Source organism: Leptosomus discolor, chromosome 2 (assembly GCF_034619465.1).
Source record: "Leptosomus discolor isolate bLepDis1 chromosome 2, bLepDis1.hap2, whole genome shotgun sequence".
NCBI lineage: Eukaryota > Metazoa > Chordata > Aves > Leptosomiformes > Leptosomidae > Leptosomus > Leptosomus discolor.
Window position 1 is genome coordinate 8,575,197 of NC_141392.1, and position 24,463 is coordinate 8,599,659.

The following is a 24,463-nucleotide window of genomic DNA, read 5'->3' on the forward strand; positions in this document are numbered from 1 at the left end:
GCCCAGCTGCAGCAGAAACTAGGCCCTTTTTTGAGACAGAATGACTACCCTTCCAGAATGACAGTTTCGAAGACATTTTACTGAAGAAACAATAAAAAAAAAGGAAAAAACTCACAACAAATCAACAGAAAATTTGTTTGATTTGCATTTCTTAGACTACTCTGAAGCATCTGTTGCTCAGAAAATATAACATGGGACATTATGTAGTTTCATCCATCTTTCATACTTGAATATGAAAAAAAGAAACAATTATATTTTCTGAATATTTTGGACTGTTTTACAAGTCTGTTGTAGAGATCCTAGTTGTTGGTTTAGCAGCATCTTTTAGCAAAGACAATAGAGCAGTGTGGACAGGTAATTCAGATAGCAAGAGTACAGTAGTAATCTATAGGAAGAAAGAAAAAAGATTTTTGCAGATTCTGAGGTTGCATGCCTATCAGTTATTCTAAGTACATGGTAAAGGTTACTACACTAGGGATTCATATATTTATCAGTTAATCTGTCCAAAAGCCATGGAAGGTAATTAACGAAAAAGATAGTCAGGCATGGCTTCAGGCAGTAACTCAATATTACTCTAAATCTCTGCAGGAGCAAACCTGTGAACCAAAGAGGAAATGCATACTGTACAAGGACACTTACGTTCTGAAATGGGATCCCCTGTGGAGTTTTCAGATGAAGCACTTTTCCAGTGATTAACTCAGTACATTTGAATTTCATTATTTAATGTTTTAGGTGACTGGTTATTTGTAGTGCACAGAGAAGAAAACAAGTTTTCCATGAATAAAATCAGAGTAAAAGGCAGATAACAACTAAGCCATCTCAGGTCACTTGGAGACCCACTGCTCCTTGCTGAGCCGGTAAGATGTTCAGTGTCTGCTCTTATGGCTTTTTTGATAATTATACCACATTTTTCTTACATTCCAGTAGCAATAGATCCGTGCTAAAATACATAGAACTTCTTTTCCATACTGGTACATCCCTTCCTATAGGGTTCATTAAGGATCAGCAGAGAGAGGCATTTGGGCTTATCAGAATTTGCCAACATGTGGCGAAAATGCCCCAATTACACCAGCTTTTACAGCCGTACAGGAACCTTCTGCTTCAGGGCCCTGCATGCCGAGCACAGCCAGACAATTTAGCTGTCATTGATTTTATAAAAGATAAGAGCCTTCAAAGCTGCCTTGCAGGTGCAACAAGGAATAAGGTTGGCACATGCTTCTGCAGGACTTGGGGAAAGGCAGAGTGTTATTTGTCTCTCTGCCGATCTATTACTAAGCAAGAATCAACTAAGTTACACCTGAGGTGTTCATCAAATTAAAAGATCTCTCCAGAGAAATCCACTAGATGTGTACATTCTTTGCCAAGGAATTATCTGTTCTGCCATACTTCTGGGAAAACAAGATGCGAAAATCAGATAATGACACAAGAAATCCAGCAAAGAAATTCAGATAAGGGTTAGATAAAAAGTGGATCAAATTTCAGAGTCTTAAAATTGTCTCTTTATTGCACTATAAGTCTTCTTGCTAAATTCACTAGGCCCTGGATTTGGTGGGATACACTCCATCAGAATGTCATTTTACCCTCTATCGGAATGTGGTATTTTAAGCCTGTTTATGTTCTTTTAGTTCAGCAGTATTTTCATGGGCTGCCTTTCTCTTTTAGAGATCAAAGGCAAAATTCAGACTGCACTGACAAACTCAATTCTGGATTACATATGGATATGAAATGGTGTTTCTGTACCATGAAACTTTTTCAACTTTCAAGCAAAATCTTTTCCTGTTCCCTGTTGGGATGAAAAACAAGGCCTTTTGAAGTTTTATTCAAAAAAACAAAAACTCAGGAGAGACCCATGGAGTCCCAGTTAAAAGCCTGGTGGTCAGAGCTCTCATCCGTCTGATCTGGACTAAAGACTTGTGACTGAATTTCCCTGAGCCCAGGGAACATTTTTGAATAAAGGAATACTGAAATCTTTGTCAGCCTCTCTTATTTTTGGCAGAAATTCTGTCCTGGAGCAGGAAAGTCCTGGTAGAAGTCTAATTAAAATCAGCAAATTTCCTTCATTGTAATGAAGGAAAAACTCAGACTAGTCCAGTTTTTATCAAGCCCCTTACCAGAAGCAAAACCGATATTAACCACAGATGATGAAACACTTAAAAACAAAGCAACACCAAGGAAATCCCACTTAAACCCAGAAAGGCATCAGCTACACCATTTCTGACATTCTGATGTGCAATGACCTTGGCTTCCTCCGTTAATAAATTAACAGGTACCAATGGTTGTATTTTCAAATGTTATCTATAACACTTTTCAGATTTTGGTAGTGAATTTTTCAAAGCATTATCAGCTTAGCTAAGGGCTTCCAAAGTCTGGCACTTAACACACTTTATGCACAAACAAGAAAAAACTATCCTTCTGACCTTAGCTCCTGAGAAGGTCAGGACTGGGGAGAACCTCTGCCCTCTATCCGTGCAGCCCCTACAGAAAGTCCCTACCTGAGGCTGCGGCTGGTTTTGCCACCACCGCGTTAAAGCGGTACAACAGAGATCTCTTTGTAGGATACTGGTAGCCAAGCAAACGAAGGTGAGGCACCTCTAGATAACAAGGTCCTCGCGAGAGCCACATCTGTGTTCAATAAGGTGGTACACAGCAATGTGTTTATACTCTGCGCTGCCGATGTTATTTCAGGTGACTTGGAAAACAGCCCTATACAAGGCTGCATGCAAGCGATCCCGGTACCTGCGTGAAGCCAAGAGGAAGCATATACAGAGAGGTGTATGGCAGAGCTGCACCAAAGCAGGGAGGTCAGGAGGCCTTCCGGGTGGAGGTGGCTGCAAAATTGAGACTGTCTCTTCAAGATTGGGTTTCCCCTGTTGCTTTGCACGCTCGATGCAACAGTACTGCATAGGAGGAAAGTGGTGTTTTGGAAAAGATGTGACTGCTTTCTTGTGTTATTTATAACCTGCAAGGCCATTTCTCCTTTGTCTTCTCCCTTCCTTTTTCCCCTTCTCCTTCCTTCTTCTCTTTTTTTTTTTCTTTTCTTCTTCTCTTTCCTTTTTTCTTTTCTGCACTAGATTTTCAAAGCTTTTCCTTGCAGATCACTGCAGAGAGAATATTACACAATAACTACGCATACAATTTCCCTTTCATTAGGTCAAGAGCAGATTGGGAAAGCTTGTTCCATCTATCTTATACTGAGAGTTAACATCAGCCACAAGGACTACATGGTGAGTTTTGGTTAGCAAAATATATGTTTAGAGCTTTAAAACCTTTACGGCTTTTATATGGTAGGCACTTTGACAGTCACATTCAGTTCATTTTTTTAACCTTCATTTAGACACCATATATGCAAGAAGATTTCTTTCTTTTGAATGAAAGTCATCATATGACACAAGGGATCTTAAGCCCTCTATGATTTATTCCAGACCCGGAACCACTGAGCAGCATGTTTCTTAATGTGCAAGTGATGATCAGTATCACTCTATCATTCAAACTCTAAACAGACTAAGATAATTGCTTAAATAGAAAGTAAATTAAAAATACTGCTGCATTTTTAATAAAGGTATTGTCTTTTAATAAAAAAGATAAATGTCAGAGTGTAACTATTGTGATGACTGTACAGTTTCCACGTTATAAATAAAATACATGTGTTTTAGAACAAAAACGAGAACATGCTCCACATACTTCTTCAGTTGTTGCTTAACATATCTGGAATATATTAAAAAGTCATATTCAGTTATAACTCAAACAATGCACACGTCATGAAACATATAGTCTTTTTACAGAGGGCTAATGCATGCTCAATCACCTTTTCAAAGGGACACAATGCAGTGTGAATGCTGCTGAACCCAGCACAGACACACCAAATTGCATGTTTGACTCTTAACGTTAGATGAAAATTCTTTCCCTAAATTCAACTTTCTTGGCTGAGTTGTCATTCCAAACATTATCCTTAAAGAGTAAAAGTTGCTACCAGCACAGCTTGCTCTTTCTATTCTGTTATGACAGCTTTACTTTACCTGAGGTTAATGACGTAAAACTGGAATGACAAAATTTCTGTAAATTAATGACAGTAAGAGCTTCCCTTGTTCACAGGCAGTTCATTCATACCTTTCCAAGTCAATGACAAAGATGCCATTGACTTTAACAGTGGCAAACCTTTACCCATAAGAAACATAAGGTTTGACCCCATCTTCAGAATGCATATATATTCTTTCAGTTAAATATTTCTCCACAAAACTTTGGAAAATGGGATGTATAAAACCACAGAAAAATATCTGTACTTACCTCTCTGGGGCAATTTCTCCATTTAGATACACAAAGAGGCACAAAGATTACAGAATTTGCTTATTTGAATATGAAGATGTTTGGCCTCAAATTCAAGTCACGGACAACATCTAAAAGGAAGGGAGATACCAACGTGATCAATCATACCTTATTTATCTTTAGTGCACCCTGGGAACACAGATCAGCAACATATTCCCCTTTGGGCTTTATTCAGCTTCCTCTAAAAAACAACGGAAGATGCCCAGAGGCTTCAGTGGAGAGCTGAATTTGGACATATGATTTCTGAGACATAGCTAAGAAGTTAGTGCTTCATGCAGGGTTTGTTTCTTAAATGATTATTTGAACTAAAACAAAATCTTGTTCCCACTGTGTATCCATTCAAGCTAAGCACACCTTCAGTGTTCAATCCTGGGAGCCTCTTTATACTCGATCAGAATAATTCGCCTACTCGCCAATAAGATGCAGTAGAGAATAATTCTCTAATTTTTATCAAGAAGAAAGATTAAAACTGCTACGGACTTTGCAAGTCTGGCATAAATATTTATTTGTTCCTTTCAAATGTTTTATTACTTCCTTGCTATTTAACAGCAAATTTTCTCAACAAAGGGAGCAAGTAATAAAGCGCTTTCATAATAACTGCAAACTTTTAACATTAAGTTGGCAGAAACAATCCATTTTTAATAACAGTCTGTCTTGGTAACCTTGTATTTTGACCCAAGGTGAAAGGTGAAGATTAAATCTCTTCCACCTTTCTGAATGCAGCTGCTGTGCACACAGACTTTAATTGATGTGAGACTTAGCTTTGTAACTCAAGACCATCTCCCGCCTGCAGCATTGAAAATGTGCGATTCAAGGCTCAGTTACTGCTGATAGCAGGTCCCTCTCAGCTCACAGTGTGGACAGGAGAATAAAGTCTTTGTCACTATCTATTCTCCATCAGGATGACTTTTTTCTTCTTCATAACTCCAGTATTCTATAGCTCCAGTTATAGAACAGTGGCCTCTCAGCAAGAAATTATATAAAGTGAAACAAACTGAAAAATGCAACAAGCCAGCCATGGGTGAGCAAAGTTGTGATGCTAGAGCAGAGACCCACCTGACACTCACTAGGCAATGTACATGCGAGTTTTTATTGGGAGAGGGGTTTGCACAGGCATTGTTCTTTTTTCTTTAAATGCTCTTTTGCACCTGACTGAGCATAAAAGTATTCCAAATCCGAAACCATTTCTTTGTTTTCTCCCCAACTACAAGTACCTGTAAGTTCAGGAATGAAGTTGTTGGCCTCGGCATCATAGCAAGTCTAGTTAAGGAACTCTTTAGCATATTTAGCCAGACTTTCAAGATCTAAAACCATAGCCTCAACTGCTTGAACAATATTAGTACTCCAAGTACTAGCCTAGAAGTGTCTCCCTGAAACCAGGGACCAAATCAAGACACAATATATAAGCTGATAAAATGGATAAGCTTCTTTGAGACTTTTCTAAACTTACTCTGCATCTACTGATTTGCCAGAGTATCTAAAAACCTCAGGAGCTAATCAAAACTATTTTACAATTCTAACTTAATTTGAATAAACCAGTAAAGACTTGCTGAATTGTGCTGCGCGGTCTTCTCAGACTTAAGATACTGCCCTACATGAGGCTTTAGTCACAAAGCAGCATCTCTAACACATGGCAAACAAACGCACATGCTGAGTTTATATGGAGGACCAGTATGTCATATACACATTGGACTTATTACTTCAAAACTAAAAGAAATGGGTTTTTTTATTTATACCGGCAAAGATGAAAATTATGTGAAAATATTCCCACAATACAACACTAACCTTTTATATATAAGACTATAAAGTTAACATATATTATATATGTATGAGCTAAAGATTCCACATTGTTTGCACTGGAAAAAGAAAGAATTAAAAATCCAAAACAAACCAAACAACAAAAAACCCCAGAGCAGAAACAAAGAACAGCATGTCCTTCCAGTCTCATTTTCCAAGACATATCTTTCTGGCAGGTCTACTTATTTTATATAAACTTGGCTTCTATCACTTTGTGATTTTAATTCCAGCATCTGCCAAAATTTAGTTTTCTAATCGCTGGCTGAGCTCAGAAGTCCAAATTACCAAAGTGAAGACTTTTCCCCACCGCCTGCCAGGGCCAGGTGATAGGAGCAGGTCTGTTCTGGGGTTTCCAGAACACCCAACCGTCTATGTAACTAGATAGCATCACACTTAAAGGCTAGTGAGTGCAGTATAAACTATGCTTGAGCTAAGGGCGCATTTCTGATGAGTCTCAAACCACTCCATTAATCCCCCGAGACTCCAGATGCTTTCACAGAGCAACATTACTGGAAGATCATCAAGTGCTATGGGGCTTAGTGTAGACAGTTCAGAGAGCAGATTTTTTTTTTTTTTTTTTCCCACCCTGAATAGAACATTTTAGTGTGGGAATTACAGACACTTTGAGATAAATTACTCTCAGATTATGCCTTGAAATTCATTAGCATCTCAAAGGAGAAAAAATTAAAACTGAACTTCACACCTCTGAGAATTAAACTCATGAGACAAGAAAATGAAGATGCCTAAGGATGCTGAGCATTTGTTAAACACTGCTGGATTTGGCAACGTTTTTAGGTGCTCTAGGCAATTAGTTTGGTCATTCACTTTGTCAATACTCGCATCTCTTTTGAACAGCGTCAGGAGCCATGTCACAGAGGAACCTGAAGGATCCTGGAGCAAGGTCTGTGCAATGGTGACAGAAAATGTTTGTAAAACTCCATTCCTGTGCAGCTGGTAGGTATGTATCAGCACCAGCTTGCAGACACAGCTGGAGCCTGGCTTCTCCCTGCTGTCCGCTGCTAGTTAGATGATCGTAATTATGACATCAAAGTTATCACTTTGTGAGAAAATATACTTGGGTCTTTCAAGGGCTGTGACACTACATGCACTACAATTACCTCCACAGCCTCCTCAGAACTAACTCCCCATCAATACCTGATTAAATATGGCCTTTTTTTTTTTTCCCCTCAAAAGGAAGAAAAATATCTAAGGGATTCTCAAAAGATTATCTTATATGAAATGTAACTTACTGTATGTGCTAATTCCAGACAACTTGCTGATTAAGCACCAGGTCATCTGTTAACAGAAGTAACTACAGAGGGTTCAAGAGACCTTGAATCATGTTGTTATTCACAGCCTGAAATCTGCTATCCTGCCAAGCCGTGCAATTGATGATGTACTGTAACTTGGTCTACAGAGGCTAGAGACAGAGGTTGAGTGGGAAATTTAGTGTCACTAACCTAGTGGTAAGTTATCACCTGAGTCATTACTGCACTAGCTAGTATCTGAATAAAAGAAAGAGGAGGAGAGGAGTGTAAAAATAACGTAACTAGGAATAGCTTCTTTTTTAATACAAAAGCTAATTCAGGAAATAGACCAAGGGTGCAGGAATATTAATACATTATTGTGCTGAACTCGGGGTCAAAAGGCAGCCAGTTACAAAAAAAAAAAATATGTGCCTATTTGGTATAATACAGTCCATCTGTCAGAGCAATTCAGCATTTAAAGCCACAGCCCTCTACAGGGCTGTTATGTGGCACATACTAGCTTTATTCAGATCAAAAATCCCTTTTCCCTTCTCTTTTCCTGGAGTTGTAATATGCTACAGGACAGGATTCAGCTCACAAAAGTCCTAAGAAATTGTGGTGTGTAAAAACAGAAAGGATCAACTCACTCCTTTCTCTCCTATTCTTCACACTAAAAGGGTCAGCCTCTTATTTACTCCTGAATTCACCATAGGGTATTAATTTTAGGGAGGAAAAAAAAGTTATCCATCAGCTTTTTGTCACAAAAATGTTGCATGAAATGGAGGAGTGGGAGGATTTTTACAATTGTAATTGTGCTTCTAAGTGAAGCCTCACTTCAATTTCCATGAACTTGCTCAATTCCATTTCTCTTGATAATGATCCAGCAAGGTCTGCCATCAGTTTACGTATACGCACTGTATGTTACTAAAGAGCAAATTCCCAAACAATTTAAATATAACTTTCTTATTCCTGGCCCTAAGCCTGTTAATTTCGTTGAGAACACTTGAATTGTTCTTGTAGTGTAGACCATTTCAAGCAATCCACATCACCTCTGAATACCAAGGGCTAAGGCTGTACCAAAACACTGGTATAACAAGACAGCAGTTTTGAAAACGTTAGTCTTGTCCTCTCCAGAGTTCTGAGACCCTTCTTTGAAACGAGAATAATTTTGCTTAACTGCCTATACACACGAAAGAAAAGCACTACTGGCCAGTCTCTCTTAAACCGCTTATGACCCTTACCAGGAGCATGTGTCAGAACAGCAGACCATACCACCACCTAGACATGTGTGTTGTACACAGCTTATAGACGGGAGTATTTGGACCTTGCTGTTCATTCATGCTACACTGGCAACAGCAAGAACAGGACATACTGAGAAAAGAGGTAGAGTGCCATCTGCTCAGTTACTTCACTGTACCGTCTGGTCTGGTACGGTCATGTTTATAGGCCTTATAGAAGAGACTTCTCCCTTTAGACTTGAGCAATAAACAGGGTGATAAAGACATTTCAGACAGAGATTTTGAAGAAGGCGACATGAAGGCAAGTGTGGAAGACGTTGCCAAGGGGAAGGTTAATTATGCAGCTTAGGGAGTTGTTATTAGGTTTGATAGGCTAGAAGTAGAATTTGAGGTCCTTCCAACTCATTAAACAATGTCTTCCAAGGAGGCCTAATTCAAGAAGATTTGAGCTTAGTATTGAAGGATCTTCCACTGGACCTTACTGCCTCACAGATCGTACAAGGGGTCAAAAGGACTCAAAGGAAGACAACTGCAATTAAGAGTACTTACTAATGATCAGAATAACACAAGTAGACCGTGAGGCTCAAGTGGGATTCACAAGTACCCAAGAAATAAAAACTTAAATTTGACTTTATTTTGCAGATTCAAAGTTACTTGTGAGGCAGATAGAAACAATCACATACCCTCTTTCCCAGGAACAAACAATCGTTGGTGAACAAAAAGGAGAGCAAATGTAAAGACCAGATGTTGTCTATAAATGTGGCTCTGTATGAAATAAAATCTGTCAGTTTAACCTAATAAAAAGCACTTCTCAGAATTTCTTAACCCTTAGATAAAACATGTGTGATGCAGAATATGGAAACTTCCAGCCAATAAAGCATTAGTAAATTTCTGGTATACCAAATTAATTTGGCTACACAATTATTTACTATGCAATACAGTGTGAACTAAACTCTCTTTATTCATCTCCTGGGCCCAAGTCGCCAAATTAATTTAAACACTTGTTTCTCAGTGGGAGTTGTCTGTTTAAACTAGTTTTGAAGGTCTGGGCTGCAGCTCTCAGCTCTTCATTGACTTAAAAAAATGTGGTGTGGCTGCTTTATGCAGAAAGGGACTTTGACCCAAAACAGCATCTTTGTAAGAGGATTAGAAAAATTCCATTCTTTTAATGACTGGGTAGATGTTTGCTCTCCTTTACTTAATACTCTTTGTCTGTTATTCTAAATTATCAGCATAAATGCTTTAAACCAATGTTGTAAGTAATCTGTCATTTTATCCAAGGTTTTGTTGAATGGTTCTTTTGAAATGATCTGATTATTGATTTCTTTAGGAAACCATTCCGCTAAATTCCCATGCTTGCCCATATAACAGCACCTCTGCTGCTTCTGGGAGGTTCCGCTAAGACTCGTGGTGCTGAGTTTACCTTAATACTGGCCCAGGCAAATCAGGAGCTTCACTGGAGGGAGATGATATCCTTAGGACTGTCAGAAAATACTGGCACAAACGTATTTTCTAATGTTATTAATGTTACCTAGCAATTTGTGCCGCATTTTTTTTTTGTTCCAAACGCTACTGTTTTCATAGTGCCCTGATAAAGATGGAAACATTTTTCCCCAAAATCTTGTATATCAATGAACGGCCCTGGATCCTAAGTAATTTAAAACTAGGCTTACATGCCTACAGATGGACATCAGTGCCTAACATAGCTCCTTAAAAATCCTGGCTAAGGACTAAATTTCTCCCCACTAATACAGTCCTATGTTACAGGATAGTGTGTGATAACAGTCCTTTTAAAACAGCCAAGATGTACTTTGTAATTTAGAAAATGACTCTGAGGAACCATTTGTCAGTTTAATGAAAATCTGAAACTACAGGTTTACATAATAGAATTAATTGTAATGGCTCTGCTGGAATGATTTCTTTCAGATGGGTTATTTAAAGGATTGAAAGAGGGATTTCACAGCTGAAAGAAAGAAAGGATTTATCCTAAGACCCATGTAAGCAAAACACATTTAAATTTCATAATACAGTGCCTTCTACTCTGTGGGACTATTGTTTTCACATGTCTTGAGATGTAGGAGATACATCTATGCACAAGTCTATTCAAGAATATAATTCGGTGCTCCCCTAATGCAGGTGTTCATCACCCACAGATGGCATAGGAGCGAGTGCCTCTACTTATTAAAATGTGACCTTATAGAGTTACAAAGAGTTACACGGGGTTGTGTAAAATCCCTGACAAGATGGAGTTACAGAGTAAACAGAAAACTTATTTCTAACACGGAGGAAAGATTCAGGCCTCAAACAGGTAAGGTTGATGGAAAACCTATAAAAATTATATAGCTCAGAATGACAATATGGTCACCCAGGAAGCTGCAGGGAATCAGCCTCTCAATTCAAAACATCATTTCACAACATGGGTGGTGACTTTGTGGTAGAAACTAAGTCTTGATAATCTCACGTGCAAGTTTGCTGTCAAGGTCCTGAAACAGCATCATTACTGGCAGTATCTTACACTCTTCATTGTTCAATATTAACCTCTGAGCACATTGTGTGTATGTGCCTGGCAGGGCAGGGGGTGGTGGGGTGTCATGTGCAATACTTGGTTTGGGGCTCCCTCTACCCACACGATCACTCCCCTTCAGTCCTTCAAATAAGTCATTTCCATGCCTCATTTCATTTATTTCTCTGCATTTGGAATGATTTTGTCAGCTATTCAATGAGGAACAAAAATATTTCGTATTCTGGCAATTCCACCCTAGGAGCCATCCCAACACATCCTAGAAGCAGGGCCATGTTAGCAACAGGCCACAGAAAGCGTTTCAGCTAAACATTGTTATGAAGTAGAAAAACACACAAGTTCAATTCCACATGGCTTCTGCTCTCACAAGTGGCTTCTTGGCCAGTAAGCTGGGCCCATGACTGGAGAATGGCACTTAACAGACAGGAACAAATTACACGGCCACAGATGCAACAGCGCATCTGATGCACTGAGAAAGGAGCAGGTGGGATGAAGGTCCCAAAGCTCTGACCAAAATTGCAACAAATAAACAGCAACAGTAGATAGAGTGACATGTGTAAAGGGCGAAAGGCAGCCCAGTTTGACATCTTTGCCATAAGGGCTAGCTGGGCCAACTGACAGCTCACGTTTCCCTCTCACAGCTGCAGTTGCCATATTGTACCCATTCTTTCCCTAAAATACTGCTGAGTAGTCAATATGCAAACACTGCCATTTGAAATCACGGCAAGAGGTACTTTTTAGCACATGATCTACATAGGATATTTAAACACAAATTCTGATATTGTTATGAAACTAATTCCCCACCCCTTAGTTTGAAACCTCCTCCTTCATCTTATAGAGACTTTGATTTAGTTATGTAATGTATTTTCCAGGACATGCACTTTTCTCTCTGTGTCCTGTTGTAACGCAAGTGCCAATGTGTAAATGAAGGTGCTTACTTGCCTTCCACTACTTAGGCTATAATTTTCTTGCAGGGGGTGGGGTTGTGGAGGGGAAGGGAAGGTTAAACCACATTTCTGAAGTAGAAACCTAAAGTGTTATTATGGTCATAGCAACACTAGAACTATAAGAAATGTAGCCATCTCCACTGTTTGATTTAAAATAAAAATGTAATTACCATTGTCTTCTGGTAGCTAGGTATATAATTATGCATTGCGTTTGTGCCACTTGTAATTCTACACAATTTGTTCCAAATCTGTTATTTGACAAGTTTAGGAAAGCGTAACCAGCGGCTGGCGTTTAAGGGAGTATCTTGGGAACTGCCATAAGGCAAATAGTTGTTAGTGAATCCCCAGCCCCAAAGACCAAACTACAGAAGCTGAGCAGTGTTAAATACAGTACTTGCCAACCTGCGAGCCACCTGCAACTTCCTCTCACTGAAGAAAACAGCAGTGCTCAGCAAACCTCAGCTGCACAGACAGTATATTTACGTCCAACCTGTTTTCCCAGAAGGGTTCAAAATACTGATCTGAAGCAGCGTAACAATAAAGTGATGATAATAATAAGACATTATCCTCCTTAGCATGGTTTTGCAGCTAGGGAGAGCATTTTTTGGTTCAGCTGCCTTCTATATGAAAAAAAGGTTGCCTCTTAGATTACAATTTACCCTGTATTACTTTGTTTATAACATTTCTCCACCCTCCATGCCACCCAGAGTGAAAGAGAGTTCATGACACTTTTGATGTGTATTTTACAAAGAGTGCATTTTAAATAAGCCAGGGAGGTTAACTCAAAATCCTTTAATCCCAGCATATATCTTTGTTAAGGAAACATGGACCAAACCATTGAAAACTCCAGCTAGAAAGCAGGTTTGAGTAAATCCTTCACCCTGAAAAAGCGCCCTCAGACTAAATTCAGTGATGTACATTCAGATTCTTTCTGCAAAGAAATAAACTCGGCGGCTGCCGAGGGAAGCGTGCCCCTGCCAGCGGGGGCTGAGGCTTCTCTCCCCCAGCAGCAGGCTGGCATAGCATAAAAGGATGCCGTGCCCTTGCGGGTTTGCTGAGCCTTGTGGGCGCCTTCGGTGACCGCCCGCCTTCCTTCTGCCTCCAGCACGCTCCCAGTGTGCCGCCTTGCAAAGGTGGGCATGAGATCTGGAGGGCAGCAAAAGGTGTGACAGCAGGGCATTCCCTCCCCGTCAGGCAGCTCTCTGACAGAGAGTTTGCAAAGATACACAGGTATCTTTGATCTGGATTGACTGAAATTAGAGCTATCTCTCTTCCCTATGTCTTTATAATATAATGTTTTTCACTTAAAGGGCATCAATATTTATGGGTGTGAGTAGGCGCTGCCCCAGTTGACCTAGGTTGATGTCAACCCTAAGCTCTGAAAAAACAACCCATTTTGGTTACAAACGACTTCCCTTACCTTCACTGACAACTAAATATATGCCTTCTATTCATTGAGTGAAAATGACTGGGCTGATGTGCTACCTGGCACTGCTGTATCTCTGCCTGAAGAAAGAGTTTTAGAGCCACCAAACAGTCCAGTCAAGTTAAAATGTTCCCTCAGACTCTTAGAAATCTCCGTATTTCCTCCTTCCATATTTTCCTCTGTTTTGGAACCATCAGTCCCAAGAAAGAATAGGGCATAACCGCGCAGCAAGCTGAAATGTTTTGAGTCTCCAATCTAGTTACTCTGCAATGTTTCTTTTTTACAGAGCAAAGTACTGTAAAGACTGAAACTGGTAGCAGACAATGCACATGACTAAACACCTGCTTTTCAAAGGACCATATAAACTGATGTTTAGCTTTGGAAAAAGAGCAGTGCTCTCTTTGATTGCCAACACTGAAAAGAAATTGGCCGGGGGGCGGGGGAGATGGAGAAGAGGAGACTTTTATTTTTTAAATAAAACCTAAAACGTTTCAACAAAAATATCACCTTACTCATAGAAATGTTTGTTTTCTATAAAAAGATCCAAAACCAGTTTTACTACACTTGATTTGTGATTTTTTTTTTTTTCCTCTCACACGAGCTTGCTCATTTTTCTTTGAACTAAAGTGAAAAGACATGACAGTTAAAGTAAATATAAGTCACAACCCAGAACTGAATCTAGTGATCCGGCACAACCAAACTAACATCTCATAAAAAGGTTTTTCAGTCTTTATTAAAAAGACCATTTTTAAAGCGATGATATTTCTTTCATGTTCTTTTATGCCAAACCTGAAAGAACCAACATTGGAGAAAGCAGTAAATATCTTCAGCAGTATATAAAATATGATAAAATGGCTGGTGGAGGAATTTATCAACCTTTTGAATATTTTTGGAAAATGAAGTAGACTAAAATAAACTGCAGTCTCTACAGGCTAAAAAACTTGAATTCCTACAAATATTTGTGTGCCTATGGGTGAGTTCTCCTCTGCGATGGGTTTGGTAATTTTTCCCCACAGCAAATGGTGTGCTGTCAAGATAAGGTAATACATCTTCAAGATAGCCTTTTGTGAATTACTGATTCAATCTTTGACTCATTAAAATGTTTTAGTAATCCAGTTTGTATTTCACTGGAAATTTGGCTTGATCTTTTTATACTTTTTTTCTCTCCTAAGATGTGTCACTGGTTTGCTGTGACTTGTTTTTTTGTATCAGTACACAATTTCTAATGATATTTGCTTTCCAGCAACTTTGCATTTTCATTATTTTGTTGTTTTCCAGAACTGATGGAAAGGGTTTACAGTAAAGAAATACTACCCACTTAAAGTTGTTTTTTCGGTCTGGAAGTTGCGCACCTCATCACATTACACACAACCTCTAGGATTAGCAAGGGCCAGACTCCTCGCAGAGCCAAGAAACCCAGGAGAAGTTCAGGGTGATGATTCCCGGCATGTTGCCCTCCTGGCAGGTGTGCAGTGTGGAAAAAGGCCACTATAACTTTCTCAGGGTTGCAGATTACTTGCTGCCATTTGCCAGAAGCATTTACTAATGGCATCACAGTTCCTCCTGTAAACAGAATTAACCTGCCTGCGACACAGCTTACAGGAAGGGTTCAGAAATACCAAGCACCAGAAATACACAGTGGGACAGAGGACTTCAGTTTCAAAATGCAGAAAAGGCAACAAACAAGGACCCCAAAAGCCTCAGCCAAAACAGGATCTTCCATTCCCCCCTTCTCAGGCCCTGCTCAGCCCATGGCAGAACATGTTCTCAGGGAAAAGCAAGTAAAACCAAAAAACCAAAAGCCCCAGGAAGCCTTAATTAGAGTGCTGCTCTTTCCTGCTGCTAAAAAAACGGCGTTAGGAACAGAGCACAGTGGTAAAGTTAAGTTTGAGGGTTCTTGGACCCGCAGCTCTTACAGCTGGAGGACTTCTTGGCTGAGCTGTATAGGCCAGGATAGCTCCAGGGAGGAGCAGCAGCAGAGGCAGGGAATAGAGTATGTTGTTTTGATACTACCATGATTTTTGACAGCCACTTCTACAAAACCAGACTGAATTTCCTCTGGTACAGCTAAGATGTTGGGATGGCTCAAAAAGACTGAAACAAAAAATGAAATTATCTGTCTCTCTTTCCATAACACTTGAATCTTATCTGCATTTGCAGTCAGGCCACAGTCCAGGCTCCAGATGTCCCTGGCATGTTGATTTGTTCTAGGTCACGTAGGTCCTATGTACATGGGACACCACTGTGCATAGGTCACCCAGCAAATGAGCAAATCCTACTGGAAATGGCCCTTCGCAATATCTAGCCAGCACCACTCAACATCTGTATCAAATGTACACCCTATATCCAACGATAAAGAAACACATCTCCTAGATTTCAGATAATATTTGTGGTTCAATAAGCCTCCTTTCATAAGAAATAAAGGTTCCCAAAAGTCAAATACCCAAGACTAAAACCAAATTTTTCAAAAGAGCAGTTACCTGAAGTGTTTGCTTTTCTTCCAATATCAGTATGCTTCCACTTTCAACTGGAGGTCTGTGTGTGGCCTTCATCTAAGCTCTGTCTTTAGAGACACCAATAGAATTTTAAATATTTCTTAGTTAATGGTCCCCACTGTCTTTTTATAAAAATACACACATCCTCTGTGGAAAAATGACAAATTCATGTTTTCATCAATGATTTTCCTCCCTGCCCCCACCTTCCAATCCTTCAAGGAATATTGTCTGAGTACTCTCCAAAGATTTTCCCTGCTCCTGGCATGCATATGAATCTCCTATTAGTGTCAGGGAGAGTTATGCCTGCATATTGCAAGGGGAACAGATACCTAAATAATTCATTAGACCCTACACATAACTACGTTTTCCTTGATGAACAGTTACTATCAACATTTGTGGAAAGGTCCACTTCTAAATATTTTTAGAAACTAACCAACTATTTTAATTATTAAGACTCTGCTTACAATGCAAGTGATTTAAACCAGAGAAATGTAGGCAGTACTGATTCCCAAAGATTTCCTACAGCAGCATCAGTTACCGATGCTGACACAGGAAAAATACAGGGAAAAGGCAATCAATGGAGCTACATTTTGACTTGACTTAATTCATTAATATTTGAAAACAAGTAAGACTGGTTTGCCCCAGGGATTGGTAATAGGATACAAGCCTTTCACCTCTAGGTCAGCAGTTCAAAGCCAACTTTAGTCAGTACTGACTGAAAGTCATTACTATCTATCCGAACACTCTTCAAGAGTATATGTAAAATAAGTTGGTGGTCTCCGTTTATTTCTTAATGGCCAAGGCCCTGATTCAGCAAAGCTCTTAAGCATGTACTTAATGAGAAGCAGATGTTTAAATCCTTTTGAATTGGAACATCTGATTACAGTTAAGCACGTTCTTAACAGCCTCACCACCACGGGCAGGCTGGAGCACACACTTGCAAAGCTATGCTAAGTAAGAGCCTCAGTGTGCCAGTTGTTTGTGCACACACAGAAGGAACAAGCAAGCAAGCCCATTTCCCCTTCCTCCAAATAATACTACCTGTATGCTGGCACTGTGTGCTAATGATGACACAGGCATAAAAATGAGACTATCAGCTGTAGAAGAGTTTCTCTTTCCATTCATCCATATTAACGAGACAAGGTGGGGAAAAAAATGTTTGAATTGCCATTATAAACCAGAAGAGAAGGCCACAGAACGGCCTTTCTTGCTCACTAGCCCAGCAGCCTTCATGAGCATGGAATGTGTTTTAAAAAGGAGTGGAATAGAAACGTGGCATTTGCACAGCCTTCCTAGTTCTTATTCATGCATGTGGTGTGCTAAAAATGTGTATGTATGTGAATCTAGTCTGGACGAACAGCCACATAGCCCAACAACATCCAGTATTTATCTATAGGTGAAGATCATTTCTTATAAGGTAAGGCATTTCAAGGCGGGGTGGGAGGTGGTGTGGTATGTGGAAGTTATTCGGGAATTTAATGTTTTGAGTTACTATTTATACTTGAAAATCATTAGGACTGGCATATGGGTAGAAGTTTTTAAACACTGCTGTTGAAGCCATCATCTCTCCTGCTAGATTAAATACCTTCTAAGATTACAAGTGGATCAGATTTTGTTTTGCTTCTTTTAAAGAGAATTGTATTCTGGGACTTTTCCATGGTGCCGCTGCTTATTGTCTTGCATGATCAAGGTCAACTGCTGTGAAATTAAAGCTAGTGTTTCAAACCACAGCAGGCTGAGAAAACCACCATTTTAATACCACAACTGTGATGTTAGTAAGGCAAGTAGAATTTCATCGGTTGCAAGTGCTACTCCCTGTCCCTGAAGACATCTGCAATGGCGCTAGTTGTACAACCCCGTGAATCCTCTTACAAAGAAGTGATGTTCCCAGTTTTGCCATGCTTCAGCTGAAACCAGTGAAGTGAATTATATCATGGAACAGAGATCAACATCTAGTGCAGCATTTGGTAAATCTTCTGGCAGGTTTTCACTTGAATAACAAAGAGATAGCCAGCGATCAAATTAGTTCGTAATTAAATGATCACACCCAATTTCCTGCAGCTTAAGCGACAGTTTTCCAAGTATCTAATCCCAGAAGATTTCCATCTCACAGAATTTTGGGTAACGTTTTGATAAATATCCTTTACTAAAACGAATGAAACCACTGACCTCTATTAAATTTAACATTGTTAGTGGAATATCAACATAAAAAGTCATAATTAATCAAATGTTTGGCATGACTAAGAACTCCTCAGCCTGCAGAAACTCGGAAAACAATTCCTAGAGCGTGAGTGTTTGCTCTTCTGGAACAATCAAAAACAGCTACTCCAGAAACTTATTCCTCACTCCATAACGGAGCACTCCATGCTGATCTCAGTATTGGGACTCTTTACTGCTTTGTTAAGTCTCTCCAAGACAAGCCTTAAGCTCTTGTGTTCCAAGTGTATGCACAGAATTCATCCCCTTTTTTCTTTAGTCATAAGGTACCTACAGTTTTGAAAATGACCACTATATTATTATATAAACATAGTAATTTCAAACTCTAAATGATTTCAAAACAATTTACATTGGCTGTCTTTTTAATTGTCTCAAATTCATAAGCTTTTGTTTTTGCAGCCTGTGATTAATCAATGACCTTCATAAAAGACTAACACAGCCTTTAAGTAGAATGCAAATAGGTGTCTGCCATGCAGACTGAACTGGGAAGCAAATCACTACTCAGCCAAGTGATGCAATGGCTTTCCTTACATTTTGCACATTTCTGTACTGTTTACTAGGAGAGCTCCATAACTTTGTGGAAGGAGTTCATGTTTACCTGGGATACTACTGCTGTACTCTGGGGCTAGAGCTCTGTTTCTGCTGCTTTATTCTGGGAACTTTTTTTATTAGTCAAAGTAGCCACAGGAAATTACAAGTACCACGAAGACACGCTGATGGTAAATAAAGGTTTGGAGCTGCCTTTCCTTTTCCTGCTGTTTATGGAAGAGCTTTATCTACTATGACAGTAACTGCTCAGGGAACCAGCTTCATTCCAGTCCTCTAGTGTACATTCGACTTTGCTGAAAACAAAGAGGAGGTCCTGGTTCATTATGTAAAATGCTGTGACTAAAACTCTGAATAGAAAAGAAAGCATAACAATAGGTACTCAATAAAGGAAACACCTGCTTTTCATTTTTCTGTAGTGTTTAAATGAAGCAAATTAAGTAACATAATTGAGGACAAAAGTTTAAATCCAGGTTAAACATCAGAGACATGTTACACTGCCTCAGACTGACAAGAAGAGTAAATGCATGTTTGAGTCAATTTAATTTGTGGTGGTCTTAATCAAGTTTAAGAACTTGAATGGAAAGTTTGCTATTACCTGTTAAGGTCCCACGATAGAATTTCTAGCATCTCACTGCAAGTGTATCATACCAAGATGGTTTTATTACTTGTATAACAGACCCACCCCTCAGACTAGATGAGGGACTTACTGGATAAGTCATTATACTTGAAGGTCAGTGTGGCGCAATGTAGTGCTGCAAAATACACTCAAGCAGACTGGGAGAGGAGTAGGCATGGTTTTGTGGCACTGTTTGTCTTAACCAGCCATGCTGAGAAACAGTATGCATTAGCTCAACTCACTAACACAGACAAGCATCTTCTGGCCAGCGAGAAGGCTCCCTGGGAACAAGCTTAGTTTAATCTACACAGCTCTACATCGCACTGGCCCGGCCCAGAAGATGCGAGTAAGATCCTTGCCTCAGGGAACTCCAAGCATCCTTAAACACTTACAATTGCCTAACAATGCCAAAATACCTCCGAGATCTGAGCTTTTAAACCGTGAGTAAATAAGACAGATAAAGCCTGAGATGAAAAGTCATTCAAGCACACCCAGGAGCTAAGAGGCTGAAGAATGAAGGAGCTACACTTCCCGACTTCCAAGACAATACATGGCCCACTGGAGCAATTGAGCTCCACTGGTATTTCCTCTGAATTACGTCGGGCTGAATGCCCCAAAAGCTGGTCATTAGGCTGAAGGCAGAGAGAAGTTGATATGCAGGAACCTCCTTAGCTTGTGGAGCAACGCTGGGGCTCCTCTCAGAAGGCCACAGCACTTCTGAAACTGCAGCAGTGACACCACAGCCATCAATGAACTCACATGGCAGATAGACCCCTTGTTCCTCCAGCAGTTCGCCCCCACAAGCGATGAGTGGTTCTGCAGTCCCTGCGGCCCTCTGCTTTGTAGCGTGGCAGAGGTAGACGGGAAGGTGTGAGGCTGAAGCACGTCTCCATAGATTTGTGCGAACCCCACGGAAGCCTCTTGAAAAATGCAGCTTGAACAGAATTCTCAGGGGTTGAATGCCGTACAGTGAGAAAGTTACACGTTTATGAGCTAATCCTTTGCTGTTTGGTGATGTGGTTTTATGTTCTCCATGTTTTCCTTTCTGCTAAGTGGCAAGGGGGGAGAAAAGCTACTTTTACTACAGAGAGGTGCGCTTTTATTGTTTATGAGGGTACACCGCAAACTGGCAAATTTCCAGCTAAAAAAAAAAAATTATGTGCATCAGTAGCTCTTCTCCCCCTTCCTCATAAAATTTGGACCATTTTCAAACTTATAATGAAATGTGGAAAAGATTTAACTGTGAGTAGTTTTGCCTTTCATTAGGAATATCTTGCATTACATTAGCTGGGAATAGCCCAGGTCTCTGTTTTTCTTGGAAGCCCGAAGTTCATTTAGTACAAATCTCCAAAGACAACACCTGTGCACTCTCCCACCTCGCTCCTTTCCTTTGACTTCCTCCAGAAGTCTCCAGACCCCAAATTCTTTTGTTAGATGTTTTCATCAGGGTTTCTGAGATCTGCTTACAGAGGGACTCGCCTTGTGAGGAGGTCTTTTTGGGATCTACGGAGGGCTGGCTGGCACTCAGGGACTCCAGCCAAGGTGATAAAAAAAGCATCAAGCCAATGTTGCAAGGACAGAATTGTTGTCTGATAAGAACCTATTTTGTTAAGCAGCAGGTCACTCACAGAAAAGATACTTTCTAGGCAAGTTTTCTATTTGAAAACTTAAGCACTTTAACCAACAATATTTTACAAACGGGCGCTTGTGACTTAAGCTTGCAGCCAGGGCTTGGAAAGAAATTTCTCTTTCATCTGTTTCTGCCAGTTTTCCAAGTCATATCTGCAAACAGAGCATGGGGAAAACATACATTTCTAAAGGGTTTATTTCAATGCCTTTGCCTTCCTCCTGCCTGTTGGATCATCTTTACTAATAAAACAGACTGGATACACAATGACTGTCAGTACTGAGATGGCAAAGAATAGTAACTCCATTAAATAAAAGGAATGAAATCCTAAAAACACCCCAGTGAAAACACAGCATCAGATTTCATTCTCTGGGTTCTCAGAAATCAACAACTTACCTGAATACATTAATAAATTCAAAGAATCGTGCCAGGCTTACTTTGTGTTCAATATTATCAGAAATCTCTACATACACCAGCTCTAGGGCTGGAATCAGCTCAAGGAATATAAGAAGATATGATTACACAAGATTTTCAATTCAACTTTGAAGATTCAATAGGGACCTGATCCAAAGCCTACTGAAGTAAATGGAAAAAAATACTCTTATATCTTATTTTAGACATATTAAATTTGGATACAGTTCAGAGAAGTACTCGTACTTGGCAGCTGATGTAAACTAAACATATTAACCTATCATTAGAAAAAAAGGTGCCAGAATAGATCTATATAAGGATAAATCTATGAAGTATTGTTTCATGGTCTGTCTAGCCATTCCAGGTTTCCAACACCTTAACAGAGAGGCAAAACAAACTTTTGGCTTATTTATTCATGCAGAGCTTTTACAGTAGCAATTAAAGTCTGAATAAAGATCTGAACCTACCTTTTTTTCAATTATTGCCACAGACAAATGCAAGTCTGCAAATAAATAATGACTTTTGTGGAATTAGTGAAGTTACATATAATGCTGCTCCCTACACTATTTTTTTTTCTTTAATTGCTATTCTGTGACACTTTTCTTCTGTTTGTAAAAGAACAAAGAACTTATCACATTAATAAGATAAACCTCTGTGAAGTCATTCATAGCTTGCTTGAATATTTATATATTAACGGCAAAGTACAATATAAAAACTACTCTTAAACCATAGCACAGTATTAATTGCTAATTAGTTTACCATTATGACTGGAATGCCTTCTAGCATTCTAAGTCAGTTTTAATCCATATAAACAGCCAAGGAATGCTCTATCTCAAAACATGTAATTATGGGGGATTATAATACACCTCCAGCATTTTGGCACCAGCTCGCAATGGCAAAAGATAAAAAGTAATACCAGTCCTCTTGTGATTTCATATAAATGGATAAAAAAAAAGGCTTCTTATCACTGCAGCACATTCACTTTTAGTGGCTCCAAATTTTTTTCTTTAGATTCAGAGATGCAGGCTTTATGTCACACACAAAATTTTTCTTCTACATTTTCCTTTGCTCAGGTCACACTGAAAATAGAGAATTTAGCAGAGCTGGTATTTATTCTCAAAATTTCCATGAGAATTCCTGTACAGCACTACCATATGCCCCACTCTTATTTACAATAATGCTAGACTTAAAAACAAAACCCAAACAAACCAACACCGCAGAACTTCATTTTTGCCAAGAATTAAATGATTGTTACGTGTGTTGTTTGCTGGCTAAATGACAGCAGATTTAAGTACTAATCACACTTAGAAGCACCATGGTTCTTTTAGGCTGAGCTCAATTTAAATTAAATAAGCTAGCTCATGGGCATTTCACCTTCCTTTTGAAGGGAAAAAATGTCCAAAGTATTTATTTAAGGATTCTCAGCCACAGAGGTATAAACAAGGGGGATACTAACTTCATTTTCCTTTCTCAGGAGAATTTACTGGCTTGAGATAGAGAGATCTCCTCAAATTTTGGGGACCTGGGCTACCTTCCACTGGTCTTTTTGGGTGAGGGCAGTTGCCCACAGCAAGGACCCTGAAGAAGAGTGAGATGGGGCAGGGAGAGTGGCCACTGGGGGACAGCAGAAAGGAGAACTTCCCATCCCTTTTGCCCTACAGCCATTCAACCCATTCCTTTGTTTTAAGATTTGAAACCATGCAATACCCCTTCGATTCAAGCCCTGGATTTGCCTAAGCAGACGGGGAACCCATGAGTGAATGACCCCGCTGACAGACCATCTGGGCAGCCCCTTCCTTGCTCCGGTAGTTGTCTCTAGCTCCCAGTTGCACCTCGCAGCATTCAGTGCTTTACCTTTATACACCTCTCTCTTGCACATCCGGAGCTAGGTAGCCTTTCACTGTCTCCCACCGGCCCAGGACTCCCATTATTTCTTTACTCTGTTTCACGCCTAATGCGAACAACCAGCTTCTGCTAAAAAAGCAAAAACTCCATTCTCAAAGAGACATAGGTTTAGCCCACATTGTTCCCAGCAGGCTCTGCTACCCTTTGATGGTTGCCAACTGCTCCTGTGGACCCACAGGACCATCCCCTCTCTTCCTGGATGCCTTTGGACCTTCTTGAAATTGGGTGATAAACTTAATTGCCATTCTCCCCAGCCAACCCTCAGGATTCTCATTGACTTCACCAGTGAAAGCCTCAATTTTCAGCATCTATAGCTAGATCAAGGCTTTTGAAAAGGCTCTTCTTTCTTTTCAAGCCCTCTAGAAGGGGTGCATTTGACAATATACATCAACATTTTGCAAGTAATGAATACAGTCACCTTTTCCTATGACTTGACCAGTGAACAAACTGAGCTCTTCTGAATTTTAGGCCCTGTTTTCTCCTTTTCACTTTAACCAAAGCCACAGAAAAACTTCCAGACTGATGACTTGAAATAGATTGGTGGTGGAGAATTTTTTAAATCCAAGTCTTTTGCACTTTGGCAATGCGTTGTCCTTTTCACTTAATTTTCCTGACAACCAGCCAATGAAGCCAAAAGCCTATTTAGTGAAAGTGAATTATAGTGCACCTTTCTCATCTGAAGAAATGACACCTACTGTTCTAAAGAGAACTTATTTCTCATGGAAACATGATATTAAATGTCTAAATCTTTTTTGTTGTCATCAAAACCTGGGAAAATAACAATAAACTGACTTATTTGGAAAAAAATACTTTGATTTTGAAGCACATGCTTTAGGAAAGGTAAGATCCTGCCCTCTCTGCTCTGCTTGTCATAGAAGTTTTGATTTTGAATCTTTAAGTAATTCCAGTGTTAAACATGATGAATTTGATTCTAAGTTTAAGAAAGTCTCTTTATCTCATGAGTCCTTCAGCTTTTCTCTCGAAAGGAGCTTTACTGATTTCAAATTTTTGTTTTTTAAACAGGCTCATCATTTTTCTGCTGAAAATCGTCACACCTTACAAATGGATCATTCAAAGACTACCTGCCAGCTGACCCATATCCCAAGATAAAAATTACAGTGCTTTAGGTGATTGTTATTTTTTT